The sequence below is a fragment of the Meleagris gallopavo genome, chromosome 6, assembly GCF_000146605.3.
Source record: "Meleagris gallopavo isolate NT-WF06-2002-E0010 breed Aviagen turkey brand Nicholas breeding stock chromosome 6, Turkey_5.1, whole genome shotgun sequence".
NCBI classification, from domain to species: domain Eukaryota; kingdom Metazoa; phylum Chordata; class Aves; order Galliformes; family Phasianidae; genus Meleagris; species Meleagris gallopavo.
The window spans coordinates 26062601-26080214 of record NC_015016.2 but is presented as its reverse complement, the minus strand read 5'-3'; the positions used below and the strand labels follow the sequence as shown (position 1 = coordinate 26080214).

At 41.4% G+C, this 17614-nt stretch overlaps 1 protein-coding gene across 1 annotated transcript in view; it reads left to right on the top strand.

Moving 5' to 3' along the window:
• LOC104911472 (armadillo repeat-containing protein 3-like) overlaps positions 1-17614 on the top strand; it is a 35824-nt gene that overhangs the window by 11255 nt on the left and 6955 nt on the right. The window lies entirely within an intron of this gene.

Here is a 17614-nt window from a genome sequence, read left to right as displayed (position 1 = left end):
CCGAGTTTCGGTTCTCGGCGTCCCGTTGCGCACGCGCTGCGGGCTCGGGCCTGCGCGGTGCCTTCAGCGCTGGGAGGGGGGCGTGTGCGGGACGCCTCTGCTCAAGCTTACTGCGGTGCCCTGGTTGGAAATGGATCCCAGAGCGTCCCCACCGCGCTAATCGCTCACATCTCCTCCATAAATGGACGCCTCAGGAAACGGCCTGAGACAGGACGCCGCACACCGTCTCCTGACATAGCCCCAGCCTGCAAGCTGAGCTGTCCTAGCTGACAGAAAGCAAATTCTCCCTGAAAATACCACTCTCCGGCAGACTCTGTGCAGCAGTTTAACTGTTTAGTGAAGTTCATAGACCCCACAGGCTACATTTGCCCAGCTGTACCCAAAGCAAAAATTTTGAAGTGTTTCTGATGCAGCTCAGTGACCACACAGGATGTGGTCAGTGCCACAGGGTACCCTGCAGAGGCTACGTTCGCAGCTTAGAAACATTGCACACAAAATACACTTCTCCTGGCACACAGGGCTTTATGGGTAGCCCCAGCTGCACTAGAGCCAACTTAGAGACAGCAGAGAATCACAGAATCATTATGGTTGGAAAAGACCACTGAGATCATCTAGTCCAGCCCCTATCCATCCCCACTATGCCACTAATCCCATCCCTCAGCATCACATCTGCACAGTTCCTCAACACCTCCAGAGATAGTGACTTCACTACCTCCCAGGGCAGCCTGTGCCAATGCACCACCGCTCTATGTGAGAAGGAACTTCTACCATCCAACCTGAACCTCCCCTAGCACAACTTGAGGCCATTCCCTCTCATCCTATTGCTGTTATCTGGGAAAAGAGACCAACCCCCTCCTCACCACAGCCTCCTTTCAAGAGGTTGTAGAGAGCTATAAGGTCTCCCCAAGCCTCCTCCAGACTACACAATCCCAGTTCCCTCAGCCACTCACCATTAAACTTGTGCTCTAGGCCCTTCACCAGCCCAGTTACCCTTCCTTGGGCACACACAGCATTTACAGCAGGTCCCCCACTGACTTCTTAACTAGTCAGGTGTACCTGCCTGCTGTAGTCCTGGCTGCACGTGCAGGCTGATCCTGAAGCAAGATAACCTTCAGGGAGCAGCAGCAGGGCTGCTTTACAAGGACAGACAAATGAGAGCTGACGGCTGTCCCAGTCTAGGCAGCGCCCTCACCAGTAGGACCTGATGCCATAAAGGCTAGGTACAGGGGCCAGCATACATCAGCAATCCCACAGAGGCACTGAACCAGATCCACCCAAAAAACATAAGCACAAGGTCCATCTAGGAAACAAGCTACCTTTGAAGAAGGGCTAAGATGACCTAAAAGGCAAGTTTACAAATACACCTAAAACACAGCTCAAGCAAAGAGCAAGCCTAACTCCATCTCTGAACTTAAATAGAGGTCCTGGCCAGAGGCTGGGGGTGGTCCTTCCAGGTGAGGCTGCTCATTAGAGTCTGCAGGTGCACTCAGGGCCTCCTAGCCCATACCTACGCAGGTGCTCACAGGTTGAGAACCTTGTGTACCGAGCTCAGTGGTTGTTTTATTTTCTCTGTTCTTTGGCTGTTGTGGTTGCAGTAGTAAAGTCATCTAAACTGGTAGTGCTTTATATTTTTTTCTTGCATTTGCTTCTTAGTCTTTTTTCTTCAGCTTACTGAGAACAAAGAAGCTATATTTCATTTTTAGTTATTTTTATTTTTAGAGTATAAATTTATTTAGGAGTTACAGAAGAATTCTAAATGATAGCTTTTGTTCTTGGAAAAAAAAAAAATTACAACAAAAATTCCTGTCTGTTCTGCAGTCAATGGAAGCCGCTGAATAGTCAGCACCTCTGACTAAAAGCAGGTCACTTAGATGTCTAAATATAGATTTGAAGTCAGATTTTTAGAAGAGATCAGAACCCATTTATTCCTTACATTATGCTTAGAACATGACATCTGATCACGGTGCAACACTGCACGCATCGGTGTGAGACATCTGTCACATATTTGTCTTTCATCTTCTTTCCAGAATAAATCTGTATAGTGAAGCATTTTGCTTTTTAAGTGTGTAACATGCAACAAATATTTTGGTAGCTTTATGATAGGGAAGGGGAGTCTTGGGCAAGAAGTTGTTCTTTTCTTTCTTCCAGGAGACTTTGCTGTCTTCTTGGCCTAGATTCTGAAGAGCTCTTTCCTGCAAACGTGAAACCTTTCCAAGGAAGACCATGTTTTATCAGAGGATAAAAGTGGTAAAAGTTTCTCCTGCAGATTTGTTATGTTCTCGACTTTCATTTTAAAACCCTTTGAGTTGGAACTTTGGGCTCTCCCTTTCCTCCACCCCAACAGTAATCCTGAGAATAAGCCTGAGAATAATAAGTCTCATGCTAAACCTCCACCCAGGGTCCCAAACAGTGCCTGCATCAAAACCTTCTCAAAGCCACATTCTTTTCAAAGTCCACCTTTTCCTTTGGCACATGCCCTGCACCCAGCTGTGGTTCTAGGCTGTCCCTGCCTGAATACTAGGTTTAATACAGATCTAAGGACCAGGACTCCCGCCAGCGCTCATAGTAACGTGTTCCTTTTGCTGTGTTTTCTCTACACTGTGCCTTTTCTCTTCAAGTTTCCTTTCTAGCTCCAGCTCAGCTGCAACTCCAGGCTCCCTCTTTCAGCCCTAACCTTAACCCTCACACAAACCCTTACACTTGGTCATGCTCCCCTGCCAGTGCCTACACCAGGAAGTTCTTGTGGCCACGTTCTCCTTGCAGCCTACACTTCCCTGAGACAGCCACTTTATACCCCCAAGCCAGTTGCAGCTCTTGGCTTTCTCCTTCTCTTAACCACAGACTCAGTCCTCACCCTACCCCTGACAGTATGCCGAGCCTTAAACTAAGGCCCTCAGCCTGTGCAAACTCATATGTGTTCTTGCAGCCCATTTATCTTTGTCGCTCAGCCTTTCTTCCAGCAAAAGCTTTCAAGCTCCCTTCCAGCTGGAGTTCTGGGCTCCCTCTTTTTCCCAGCACTGACTCTACCACTCACATCAGCTTCATGTCAAAACCAGGACCGCCAAGCAGAATAGTTTTATTTCAGTCCATTGACAAAATTGGTGTTTTTTGTTATAATATGACACTGTCAGTACATGTTGCTGATTAGAGTTCATGGTGCATATACAGTAGTGGAAGATGAAAGATATTCTGGGATGGTACTGAAAAGCTTCAGAGCTAAAGCCAAACCTAGTGCATGCTGCGTGTGATGCCTCTGGAGAGGTCTTTCTTGGTCAGTGCAGCTTCACAACTGCATTCATGTTCTATTGTAAGTCAGGATCTGTAGGTTCCAATCTGGTAAGAAGTTTCTGAGAACAGGAGATTAATTCTCTGAGTTACTGCATATGTCAAGTCCCGAGCAGCACTTCCCACTTGACTTTAAAGAAATCCACCCCCCACAGATTTATAGCGTTTGAGACTCCTTCAGTGTGTCCAGAACTTTTTGATGGCTGAATATAAAGCTTTTGAACTGCATAAGGACTGAATAGGAGGGCATGGTCAGGGTCAATTCACAGTGTTTGGGAACTTTGTTAAATGTATGCCGGTGGACTAAACTGAATGTACTCAGCTTCTGGTGAAGCAGTTTACTATCGCCAGCAGCACTGAACAGTTTTTAGAAGCTCCAGTGGAGATGAAACTATTTTGTTTCGTCATGTCTGTATAAATTGTTTTCTGCCACTGGTAAAATTCCTTCTTCCTACATCTGCTACAAGATGCTCAGCTGGAGCTGGTGGACAAGGGAAAGCGAAGGAGAAAATGAGCTACCAGGCCCATGCTAATGAAGGCTTGTCTTTAACTGACTTCATCAACAGAATATATTGAAACATGAGTGCTAGCCCTCTCATTAGCACTTAAGAAAAGCCTGGGATGAGCAAGCTCGCTGTTAAAGACTATTTACTCTTACTGGTACCTCCAGCAAAGTTTTGTTTAGCCTTATTGTTTAAACATAACGTTTTCTAATTTGACACTTTATTTCAGCGTGTATAGGAATGACTTGGTTTTTATTTCACTGGTCATTAAGAGCAATTCCAATGGTGAGAGGCTCACTGCTTTTAGGAGAAGGGATATCACAGTTTGTAATTGAGGCTTTGCCTAGCTACTGGAAGGTAGTATTCCCCTTTACAATTATTTTCTGCAGCTGCAAAGAACAGAAGGCCCACAGAGTTTCCCTGGGCCAACTGCCACAGAAACTAATTTCAGCTAAGGCAGACTCATAAATTGTTCCATTACTCTATAAATTGGTCTGAGCACATGTCACTTCAAGCCGAGCTGGGCTACTTTAAATCTAGCCCCTAGTTGTGAAATACTGCTGCTTTTTTAAAGAATGCATCTTAAAGACACGATGGAAATAATAAGAGCAGTCCACACATTTTGAAGACAAAACATTCCATTTCTTTACAAAACAGAAAAGGAGAAATAGAAAAGTAGTAACTATCAACTACTTAACATGCAGATTCTTTAATTGCTCTGATTTTAGAAGAAGACATACATTTTGTATGTGGAAATGATTACTAGCTCTATGCGCTTACAGGCAGAAAGTGATGCCTGCCAGCCTTCAGACGTGCCATCAAGAGTTAAAGTTCACAGAATGTCACATCATTGCAGAGGATTTCAAACAATCTCTGGAACATAACTAAAAATGCAAAACTAAAATTAATTTACAGAGATCAGTGCAATAATTCCTTAAGCAGAAAAGATTCTGACATTTCATTTTAAGCATTACCAATTTTCTTTTGTTTCTCAACAGGAAGCATAACATGTAACCAGAGGCCTACAAAGAGGCCATCAGCCCTAATTAGGGATCCGGCATCTGTCCTAAGTGATGCTTTGGGGCTTTTTTTTTTCGGCTGGGCGGGGAAGGAGGGAGAGCAGGATGGGCTGAAAAAAAGTAGACAGCTCACTCCAGTATAGGCTTAGGGAATTATTACAGCCAGAGGTAGCTTCTTTAGTCACCGCCCTAAATGAGATGGAGGCCAGGACAGCTTCTTCTCACCTTGTTTGACTCTCCGTAAACAAGCCAACTAAAAGTCTTACTGTGATCAGCATCTAGCAGTAGCCATGCCCATTTTAGTTCAAACAAAGTAAATTCCCCCTAGTGAGAGAAACACTAAAACTCAGCTATCCCACTCCCTCTGGGGCCCTCTGCTTCCCTTTTATGACTTCCCCACTTAGGCTGCACAGCCGTCAGTTCCACCTCCCAGCAGTTTAACAAGCCACAACTGCCAGGTTTTGCAGCTTATATAGTCTTTAAGGGCTAACCTCTTCCTTCTTATTTAGCAAAGGCTTTTAACCCTTTCTAGGTTCATAGTGACTACTTGAGCTGTTTATGTGCAGTTTCCTGAAGAAGATGGGATTTTCTGAAGTCTCTAAGTTGATCCAAGCTTCTATTTTATTGGGTGTAGTCAGCTGCAAAGTTTCAGAACTGCTCTTGTGTGCTGTTGCTCCAGCTTAGGGGTAGAGAATCTGGACCAGCAAAAAGATAAAGATTGATAGATTCCATTACCAAAATGATGGTATCTTATGAACAAGATTGAAAATGTATAATAAGGACAGTCTGTATATACATCTTCTTGTTTGTTCTTCATCCTGAACCGTATTTTGATCAACATTAAGTATAATGTTCTGATAAATCCATTAATCATGTCTGTCTGCCTAAAAGCTGGTGTTTTTCAAAATACTCTTTTTTCTTATTGAAAAGATTTTGTGCTTCCTGTATCTAGTTTTAATAACCTTTAAACATAAAGTCACATTTTAAACATATTTAAGAAACAAAATGTAGTGTTTACTTTCTTTAACTGCATATCTTTTAGTGGATCCTGCTTGGTGCAGAGCTCATCTTATTTGATAACACAATTAAATTCCATTTTGCAACAGCTCTGTTTTTAATATTTGTAAAATTTCAGGGACATTTTTCTTCCTGCTACAGCACTTCAGCAGCATTATCAATTTCCAGCTGAGAAACACAGCTTCCTTAGTATGTGCCATTTTAGAATTTCTTGCTTGCTGTGGTTACTCACAGGAACTACCATAGGTGATGAACTGTTGAAGAACTGTGGTGGTTCCCATATGTTCTAATTTAGACAGCTGCCACTATTACTAAGGGTTTTGTTTTAAAAGAAGGGTATCTTTATGCTCTGTTTCAGTGTTGCTAAATAGCTTTCTGATATTTTTCTGCTGAAGATATTAAAAAGTACCACTAATGCCAATAGTGAGACATAGTTCCTAGAAAAGTATTGTGAAAGTACAGAAAATAAGGTACAGTGTTTTCAGAGCTTAAGTTACAAAAACATCCTTAATATTGGATGCCTCTGTTTTGGGTGAAAAGCACCGGGCATGAAGACCCTGATTAATGATAAACCCAAGTGAATCCTGAACCTGTAGTGGCACAGTATTTGTGGAAAACAGATCTCCCATGAATGGCATCTAAATAAAACAATCACCACACTTCGGCTTGCTCCGTATCTTGTCAACTGGTGTTCTGAAATCTCCAAGGAAGGAAATCTTGCAGCTTTACCAGTATTTGGCCACCCCTTTGTTTTTTCTATATCTCTGATAGGAATTCCCCATGCTCCATCTTGTTTGTGACTGCTTGTCCCATCTCTGGAATAAATCCCTATGAACAGCTGCCCTGTCCTCCTAGCGTAGCAGCTGCTACCTCCAATGGCATCTACAAACTTGCTGAGAATGCACTCCATCCCATCATTCAGGTCATGAATAAAGATATCATGCAGTTTTATCTTCACCATGAATCCTTGAGGGATGCCACTTGTATGACCAGTCACCAGTTCTGCTTCGCATGGTTGATTACCACCCTTTGAGCTCAGTGGCTCAGCTGATTTTCGACCCATATTATCATCCACTTATACAATCCATATCTCACTAATTTGGCTTTAAGGAGATAATGGGAGACTGTATCAAAGAATACAGTCCTACTAGAATCAAAGCATACAGCGCTCCTCCCTCCACCACTGAACAAGTCATCTCATCACAGAAGGCAATCAGGTTGCTCAGGCATAATTTGCCCTTGATCATTCTGTGCTGGCTGTTCCCAATCACCTTCTTATTTCTCCCATGTTTAAAAATGGCTTGTAGGAGAATTCCGCCCATAACTCTTGCAGAAAGTGCAGTTGAGCTTCTTGACCTTATTTCTTCAGATTCTTCTTCTTGCCTTCTTCAGGATGGATGTGAGTTTGCATTCTTTCCTCCTTATAGCTCAATGGTAATATGTTTTTATTTTGATCAATACAAAATTGGCAATGGGACCTTAATGGAGTCTATCACATTCCTCCTTTAAAGGGTATTTTATATCTACAGTGTAAAAAAAAGCAATATTTAGGGTTCAGTAAAATACGATATGCTTCTGCTAAATAAATTTTTACGATATGTAAAACCAATTTCGCCTCAAGTTCTTCCAATTTACATATCAAATACACATTTTCTAAGAAATTTGCTGTAAGAAAATGGAAATCAGAAAAGTCACTTCCCTAAAGCTGTTTTTTTTCCACTAAATCTCTTTCCTGCTTCTCACAAGAGCAGAAGTGAGAATGCTTTAGGAGTTGGTTAGACATGAAATTGCAACAAATCTCCAAGAAATTGCATAAAATACGGTAGACAAGAATCAAGAGAAAGGCTTCTCGTTCTGTGGCACTGTGCTGCATGCCCATGACTGTACTACCTCATGGGTTCAGGAGCTGCAGGCTGCAGCAGCACCGCCATTTTGTATGTGGTGGGGGTTGGGCTGGGTTCCGTTTAGGGAAGTTCTTCCCTCTTTACGGGTTTGTTTGAAAATAATAATAATGTGTAAGAGGCCTGATCTAACAGGTCTTTACTGTAAGTATGTGAGCAGTGTCATTTTAACATGAACAGTTACTCAAGTGCAGGCATTACTGCAGTTGTTTATGCTCAACAGCTGTACTAGTGGGGGTAGCCTGTTTCCTGCTCTTAGTAGAAACTATGCCATGAGAGCACCTTTGCACATGTATGACATCCTCCAGCTGTAAGAGATTGTAGTGCATTGCCTGTTCTGGTGTTAAAAAGTAGGTTAAAAGAAGCAGCCCCATCTATTCCGGGCCTGAAGAGGAGCCTCTGCCCCAGCCTTTCTCTCATGCGTGTAGCAGTGGGGGTGGCATTTCCTGATGATCTGGAGGTGATAAGGCACTGCTACTTCTTCATGTGTGGTTTGATGTTGTAACCAGAGTCCTGGCATGATGGGAGCTACTGAGGATTATCAGAGTTGTTAAGAGTGCAACCTGTGTGCAGACAGGGCTTTGGTTGTTAGACGCTGTCACTGAAAACTTCTTAGCAGTGCTCAGAAACACATCTTTCAGGTCCGTTGCACATGAAGCAGGCTTGGAGATTAATTAATTAATGGGAAGGAAAAAAAGATGGAAGTGACAGACAAGAAACTGATGTTTATGCCCAAAGCTCTCTCTAAACTATGCAGTTATTTATGTGTGAGCTGTGCAGGATAAGAGTGGCAGAAAACTGAAGCAGAAGACATTCTACAAACCCACAGCTTTCTTCTGCTGTCACTGTTTCTGCATTTGCAAATGAGGTCACTACCACATTTCCTCTCAAGGTAAGCAGAAAGGGCAGCTTAGAAGCTTGCAAACTGCAGAGTAAGTGCAGCACAGCAAGAGTTTTCCTATTTAGATAAATGTCAGTTCTGTGATGTTAGGCACGGCACAGTCCTTGCAGAAATGCAGAGTTTCCTTCCTACATGGAAGAGTACAACGAGGAAGCCGAGTGGTTTTGCTTAGCTTTGAGGTGAAGATGTATAAAGATTGCCTAGGAATGAAATATTCATGTGTTCCAGTGTGTTTTTCAGTTTCTTGAACATCCAGGTTGAGCTTGATCTTCATAAATGTCTTCAACTACTACCGCACAGCAAGCCAGGCCTTCTAGACCTCTATGCTATGTTGAATATAAAGTCAAAGTATTGGTGACACTGAACCAATGCCAAACTGATTGATACAGACCCCCCTTTTCTGTTTAGAATCAGTATTTACTCACAGAATAGTGTCAACAAAAAAAGATAAAACCCAGGCATGCTGACAGGTCTGCTGTGGGGAAGGAGGCCATCTCCATGCTGCTCCCGGTGTGCTCAGCACACGGTTTCAGTTTGAGTTCCTGCGGGAAGCAGGGGGGAAGAAAGAGAAACAGTGGCTCCCCTGTTTCCAAGGCTGAGGAAACTCAGGAGACGTAACCAAGATACCTGGTATTTGTGCGTTTGTTTCCCATTATTTTGGCTGCTGAATATTGCAAAGGAAGGGTCTTAGGTCTTCTCATACACAGTAAACGGGTGAGTTCTTCCCACTAACTGGCAGGCAGAACCTATTTTTCAGGGTTGCTATCTGACTACCTACCAATAGCGTGAAGACACCATTTAAAAAATATATGAGAAAGCATTATTCCTTGTCACTTCTTGATTGTGACAATATGCAGACATACACACACACATGCACCAGCCAGAAAGAAGGACTGGCACAGAAAATAGCTGACAAAAAGGGAAATGGAGGAGAGTGTAAGAAACAAGGAAATAATAGAATGAAAAGGGAGGGAGGAAGCAGCGGGGGTTTGCTTTCGTCTTCTGCACTCTCTTTGTGACAAGAAAATTACTCAGAGGTGCAGGCATTAGATGGATGTTTAAAAAGGAATAGCAGAGAAAGCTTGAATGAGACTGATCTTTTGAAACAAACAGTGCCTTATAGATGAAATCAAATAGCTTTTACTAGGACAGTAGGTCTCAGGAAGACTGCCATCAAAGTGACCTGCTCTGTCAGATACTGTCATGTTTCTCCTTTCACTCAGAGCAAAGAAACAATTTGTATGACTTATCACTTCATTATTTTATTCATTTGCTTCTTCATCCATTGCTGGGATATTTTCTGTCAGTTATCAGGTTTCTCTTGGCTCTGTCTTCAGTCATGTTCACTGGCAGAAAGTGCTATTAGCTTGGAACAAATCTCTCTAGGAGGAAGATGTATTACCCTAGGCATCCCGGTAAGTCTGAAGTATTGTTGCTTCTAACAATCCCTAAGGAAAAGTAGGAAAAAAAGCCAACTCTAAGCAACTTTTGCATGAGGAACTACTTAAAAATGCATGTAATCTTCTGTGTATTAATCTGGTTTTTAGGACAAAAATAATATTTGAATCTCAGCATAGAAAATAGTAAAGTCCATGCTGTGGTCAGCAATAATAAACTGGGCAGGGAAATGCAATCCTCCCTCTTCCATTCATGGAAAACTACATGATAATTTCTTCATTACATTTTAAAGTACCACAGGCTTTGTCCCCAGGGCACCATTCCCTGTCAGTACCTGCTGTCTATAGACTATCCCAGCTAGTACACAAGGAAATGACCTTCCTTTAAATTCATAGCATTCTTCCAACTCGCTTACCACTTCTTAATTGATACTAGTAGTAATACTTCAATAATAATTACTAATATAGTAAGATAAAAATTCAGAATATTTAGTAATTTAAAAATTACTAAAGCAGTTAGCAATCTATGGGAGAAAGTAAGTATTTTTTTCTGTTCTGCAACTCAAATTATTCTTACATGTAATTATTTTAAGAACTATGCCTTAACAATTTAACCAACAGGCTAACAAAATGGATAGATAAATAAAATATGAGTATAGGATGTGGGTGACAATTTTCAACCATGTACTATGTCCTAACACATGAAGATAAGAGGATTAGGGTTGATGGCTGAACCAATTAAAATCTCAGTTTTCTAAAATGTCCGCCACTGACCCAGAGTGTTTCAGAACTGATTTTTACAGCTGCACAGTGCTTATATTTGGGGTTTTAAAATCCCACCCTGAAAATTGTCCATAAATTCATCATCGTTTTTTCCACGCTTTCTAGATGAAATCTGTCAAGTTTGCATGATCAATCTAAAAGTGAGTCTTGAATTTGAGAGTTTTTCATAGAATCATAGAATCCTTAGAGTTAGAAGGGACCTCTGAGGGCCATCTAGTCCAACTCCCCTGCAATGAACAGGGACACCACAGCTACATCAGGTTGCCCAGGACCTTATCCAGCCTCGCCTTGAATGCCTCCAGGGATGGGGCATCAACCACCTCTCTGGCAACCTGCTCCAGGGCCTCATCACCCTCACTGTAGAAGATTTTTTCCTCACATCTAACCTAAATCTGCCCTCTCTGAATTTGAAACCATTTCACTTTATTCCATCACCATAGACCCTGCTAAAGAGTCTGTCCCCTTCTTTCCTCTTGTTCCCCTTTAGATACTGAAAGGTATCTATAGATATTATCAGGTATATATCAGGTATATATCAGGTATACTATCAAGTCACCTTATAGCCTTTTCTTCTCCAGGCTGAACAGCACCAGCTCACTCAGTAGAGAGAGTCCCCTACTGTCCTTGTAGAGGAGGTGTTCCATTCCATGGATCAATTCTGTGTCCCTTCTCTGGACATACTCCAACATGTCCATGTCTCTCCTATACTGAGGACTCCACATCTGGATGCAGTACCTCAGGTGAGGTCTCACTAGCTCAGAGTAGAGGGGCAGAATCACCTCCCTCACCCTGCTGGCCACGCTTCTTTTGCTGCAGCCCAGGATACAGTTGGCTTTCTGTGCAGTGAGGGCACATTGCTGGCTCACGTCCAGCTTCCCATTCACCACCAGTACCCCCAGGTCTTTTTTGGCAGGGCTGCTCTCAATCCTTTCATCCCACAGTTTGTACTGATAATGGGGTTTGCCTTGATCCAAGTGTGAGACCTTGCACTTGGATTTGTTGAACCTCATGAGGTTCACCTGGGCCCAGTGCTCAAGCCTGTCTAGGTCACTCTGGATGGCATCCTGTGCCGCTGGTGTGTTGACCACACCCCACAGACTCTTTATTTATTTTTATTTTTTATCCATCCTTTCTGATGCTGAAAGTTCAGCAGCATAAATGATAGCCTCATTAATTTCACTTGGTCAGCTGACAGGGTTGGACCTTACCATGAGTCCCTGTGCCAAACGTGTGCACAAAACAGGGAACTGAGAAGTAGGAAAGCAGCACCTACAATATTTTTATCAACAGATTAGAATTACTCTCAATAAAACTTCAGATGAAAAGAACTACCTGAAAAATAGCTGTCTTGTGGTAAAACTGCTTCAGGCTGCTATCTTGAGTGAAGAAAATGGGAATAATGAGATCTAACTATTCTTTGGGATTTCACTCAGGAGCATTCTGCTTAAAAAAGCATGAGACCACTTCGGTGACTTGGCGTCTGCCTTGGTAAAAACATTTTTGCCTTGGAAATGAAAATGAATGGCCTAAAGAAAAAGCCTGAGAGGAGTGGAGACCAGGAACCAGTATGGGACCAGGCAGAGGCAGAGCTAGGGACACAGCAGGGGGTCACATCATTGGAAACCTATGGAGGGGGAAGAGGAGAAGGGAGCAAGGACCAGGCAGCTTTTATGTCTGAAATGACGTGAATGCGCACACCTCTGCTGCTAAGCCTAGAAACTACTATTTTGGACATTAGCTCCCTGATAGGAAGAAATTTCCAACAGCTTGGCCTTTTCAAAGCAGATATTTTGGCTCCATGGCCATGTTACACTAAGAGAAAACTGAAGTTTTAGCTAAGAGACACATACTTCCTTCCCTTGGCAGAACCTGCTATTCTGGGAGAAGTTTTATGGGGTATCTGAAAGGAAGTTCCCAGTATTATTCAACATTTCTGTATCAGATCAGGATTTTAAAGTACAGAACAAATCACAGTTCACTTGTTAATTAACTGAATTTCAGCAGATGGGAAAAACAGACATCGAGAGGTTAGAATAAATTGGCCGTGCAAGTTAATGGCAGTCAGGAACATGAATCAGTATCTCCTGGCAAACAGGGCGCAAATCTTTGCCAACTGTGCCACTGTGACAATATGGGTTTATCTACTATCATGTGCTTTCTCTCCCCACGTGTGTCCCTTGCCAGAGGCACTGTGTAACTCCACATGCCAGAACATCCCTCAGCCTGGCATGTGGCATGGCCCAGCCACAGCCACTATCCTGGCCCAGCCCTCTTCCCTCAGTGAAGAACTCTATTTTTCACGGACAGAACATTTTTAACAGTCAACTTTTCACAGCTTCAAGCATCTTTCTTCACATCATTGTCAAAAGCCTTGCAGACATGGTCCACAGCAATTAGGTTTACTAATTGGACGCTTTCTAAAAAGTCATCCAGCTTATGAAATTATACATGATTCGAATTATTTACTTTTTTGCAGTCTTTGAATTTCAGCCAAGACATTTCAGGTACGATGGACAAATGTTCAATACAAACTTCTTAATTAGTTTATAATCTATGACTTAGTCTGCCATCCATTTGTTAAACTTCCTCTTTCAGCCCAGAATGAGACAATTCGTTTTGCACGTCTCTGTGAATGATGCACAACTTTTAAAAAAGGTTTAAAAACCCCTTTCTGATGCACTCCCCTACTCTGTAGCAGAGGCTCTCCTCATCCATGCCTGTGGATGCCAGCAAAGAGCCATCCTGTCTGCCAGGAGGGCTGTTGTTTTGCCAGGTCAGCCTATTGAGCTCAGCCAGCAACTGGTCATAAATGCACCTACAGGGGCAACTGCTGGTGATACAGAACTTCATTTAGGGTTCCTGAGCATTCGCGTCTGGATTAAAATCTAGGTCCTTGGAAACAGCTATAAGTCTCCAAGTATCTTTTCCATTTCCTAGCTTCTGCAAGTCCCAGATCTGTACTTTCTGCAGGTACTCAAAGCATTTCTCTTATAACCACTTGGCCCATCCTCATTCTTGTCAATGAATTAACTTGCCATGTATCTGTTGCTTCACATGAGTTTACCACTAGGGAGCTTAAAATGAAAACAACTGTTTATTTATTATTTGTTTATAATTACAAAATAAAGGCAATTGCAAATATAAAATATACCACTACCAATCCTTTGCCTTAACTTTACCTTAACTACGCTGCTGCAGTTCTGTCACATTACTTACTCTTCACCCTTCAGGCCTGCCTGTTTCCTGTTCCCTCCCGTGTGCAGTTACTGGTGTGTGTCTCAACCCAGAGTGATCCAATTCAGAAAAATAGCAATTTTTCTGCATAAGTCTGCAGACTGATATGCTGTGCTCAGATGAGTAGCAGCACCAGCATGAGAGAGGCAGGCCTGACTCAGAGCAGGATTAGTTTTAACCTATCTGGGAATCATATCCTTAGGGATGCTTTGAAGTACCTTTCGGCCGTGGTAGTCAGGAGATAACTCAGCAGCATTTGCCTCTTAATTACAGCCTTTAGGAGTGAGTTCCCTTGAAGGATACCTGTATCTCACTTAGAGGTTTTCTGTATACCCTGAACATAGAGAGGGCCAACCTGTGAAACTTTGCTCTCCAAATATTGCTATTAAATTCAAAACACCTAAGTAAGATACTACTCAATATTAATAAATGAGTGAGAAGCTAGTCCCTGGCTCTTTGAACAGAGAAACTTGCTGTGGTTCTGGCTACAAAGATGTCAAAAGGCACTGAGAAAACCTGAGAACCATATTGCTACAGACCTAGCCAGAGTCCCTTTAACCACATAAAAACAAAGTAGCTTTTCCATGTGTTATTTCAAATGGTACAGAGAAAGACAAATATTCCTTTCTTCACTCCACCTAATAATATTAAATGTTTTACTTCTTCTGAAGGTCTTGAAAAAAAAACCAAACCAACAACAACCGTGAACGATTGGGTATTAGCTGCCATACCACAGTGTTGTATTTACTGCTGCTGACCTGGCAGCTTACAGAGTAGATACTCAGACAAGCAATGGCACTGAGGAGTTACTCATAGGCCAACTGTGTTTTTTGCTTTGTTTTATCCTGTGCACCAGTCTGAAGCACTTAAGTCATACTTCATCCTTTTGCTCTGTTCAAGGCTGACCTTGCTTTTTAAATGGAAAAGTATATTAAGAGAGTCATAATCATAATGCTCCCTCTGGTTCCATTAGCTTCAGAAGAACTGCATTTCATACATAATATGTGACCAAATTAAAAGGCCCAAGTTTTTTGTGTGCAGTTCCTGACTTACAGAGGTTGGATATAATTACTTCTTTTAGAGTATTGCTATTATACTGTAATTTGCTCAAGGGTCCAAAAGCCTTCCTATGTGCCAGCTGAGTCAAAAACTCCACCACTTTACAGTCAAGAGCAGCACTGCTGCTTTGCTCATTTCAGCACAGGTGGACAATTAGGTAATTAGGGCAAAATTAACCCCCTCGCCCCCAAATTATTGGACTGCATTGTATTGAAGTATAAAAAGAAACACTGAGTTTGGAATATATATATTGATCCCATTTCATCACAAGTGAGGAACATATATTAAACTACGTATGCAATAAGTATTTTTAAGTGTGCAGCTTGAAATGCTGAAGAGGATCTTCATACTGAGATTCATAAAACCATTTCCTCTGCAACCTTAAAGAAAAAGTCATTCTTCCTGTTCTGTACTAAAATGATGCACCATTGAGAAGCAGCCATCTCAGTGAACAGAAACAACTGTTATTACAACCAAAATACCCTCATATAAAGCATTTTAGTAATGTCATGATTTCAAGTATCAGCTTAACCTTCAGCTTGACAGAACAGAGACACTCACAAGGTACTTTCAGTCACATTTCTGCAATTTGACCAACTAATGAATAGTCAAATGATATAGCTGAGATCAAACCCAAATATTTGCAGGACATCTCCAACTTACATTTATGTTACGGATTGCTATGAAAGTTTGAAGACTGAGTCGTTTCTTTTTTTTGGCCTGTTTAAATCTTGACTGAAAACTGAATGTCACAAAAGCAAAAATTACAAAAGAAAACTCACATCAAATCACTGCAGAGTTGGTATACACGGGCTCACCGTTCATTTATTACAAAATGGAGATACCTTGTTTTTCGCCCCACCAGCATTTTGAATAGTTTATTATAAAGTTATCTTGTTCCACTGCTTGCATATAAAGTAGCACTTTCCTAAGACTGGATGAATTCAATGAGTTGCCATTTTCAAGAGATTGGTTGAAATGGAAAAGATTTTGACAGATACATATTATGAAATATTAACGGAGAAAAATAATAAAAGAAATTTAATTTTTTTGCTTTGAATTCTCAAACCAATTATTTAGTCTCTCATTTCAATATTCTTTAGTGCACTTTACCAAGATACTCAGAAAGTTATGCCAATTATTCTGCATTTGTACCTTTTGTTCGATATGGAAAGTAAATGCTCTGTGAAGCTTATCCTACTTCATATTTCATACCTTTAAATACATTATTTCACTGGTATTTTCTGTTAATGTTATGATTTCAAATAGAATTTACTCTGCTAGTATCACTTTCGGGCTGTCCTGACATGCAAACTTAAAACGCATCACTGCAAGGAGTAGCTGTCATTCATTCTTTCTCTTGTTATGGCACTGCTAACATTGGTATTACAAGTTGTTACATCTGTACTCTAAAGTACGTTTTCTCAGATAATACCTGTTTTTTTTTCCTTTAGAAGTGTTGAAAGCTAAATATATCGCTTACTCTTCTAATCTTTTAAAGAAATGCAATCACTTTTGACAATTCAAAGAAACTTGATACCTCTTTAGTACTTGCCTCTGGCTTTCTTTTTCTTCTTTTTTTAATTTGTAAGATTGTAACTCACTAAAAATGTCACTTTTTTGCTTAGAAGAAAATTGTTTTTAAAATCTGTACAAGGAATGGGGAGATTTTCATCTCAGAAAAGCTTTTTTTTTAACTCAAAGGATTTGCCTTTTTTTTATCTAAACTATTCATCTGGAGTCCCTTCTAAGCACGGAAGATCCAGTCATCACATCCTGTGTCAGGATAGGTGAATCATCACCTGAAAGTGTCTGCTCCCTCTCAGCTGAAAATAGGAGCAGCTGGGGATGACTTGGTCTGACAGTGAGCCATGCTGTGGCCATTCAGTGCTGGGGGGGATGAATCCCACCCAAAGTCCCTATCTGCATATAAGCCATGGTAAAACTGTCAGCTAAAGACATGAGGAAAGATCAGCTTGCTTAAAAAATACGTGGGAAAATTTGTTTCTGATGAGAAGACCTAGAAACAGTAATGCTATCAGACATCTGCTGTTTGGTGCAGGCATCACAAATTCGGTAACTCTATTCTCCTAGTTTCATGGAGATTTTCTAACTCGTTTTTGTCTCTCACATCCCCGCAGTAGCTCAGTTAGTCTTTTGGTAAAGTTTTGTATTTTCAAGGTAAGTTTGTTTCCGAGTATGCTAAGTATTACTGTGTATTGCAACCTGCATATCAGAACCATAGAGCTAATAGAAAATTGTACTTGATTTTAGCCCTCCTCCCATACATAAAATTGCATATGGAGAAGCAGTAATCTAAAGGCACAGTGAATTTTCTCCTTCTTGTACAGAAGCCTGCACAGCTAGCTAGTAAATGGAAAGCTTTAAGCTATGTATGATTTATTTAAATGCATCACTCTTGCAGTCTTTAGAATGCATGTTTATCATAATAGAAAATCACAATAAATTAAATTACTGACAATATGATGCCTAGTTTGCAGTCCATGCTCTGATA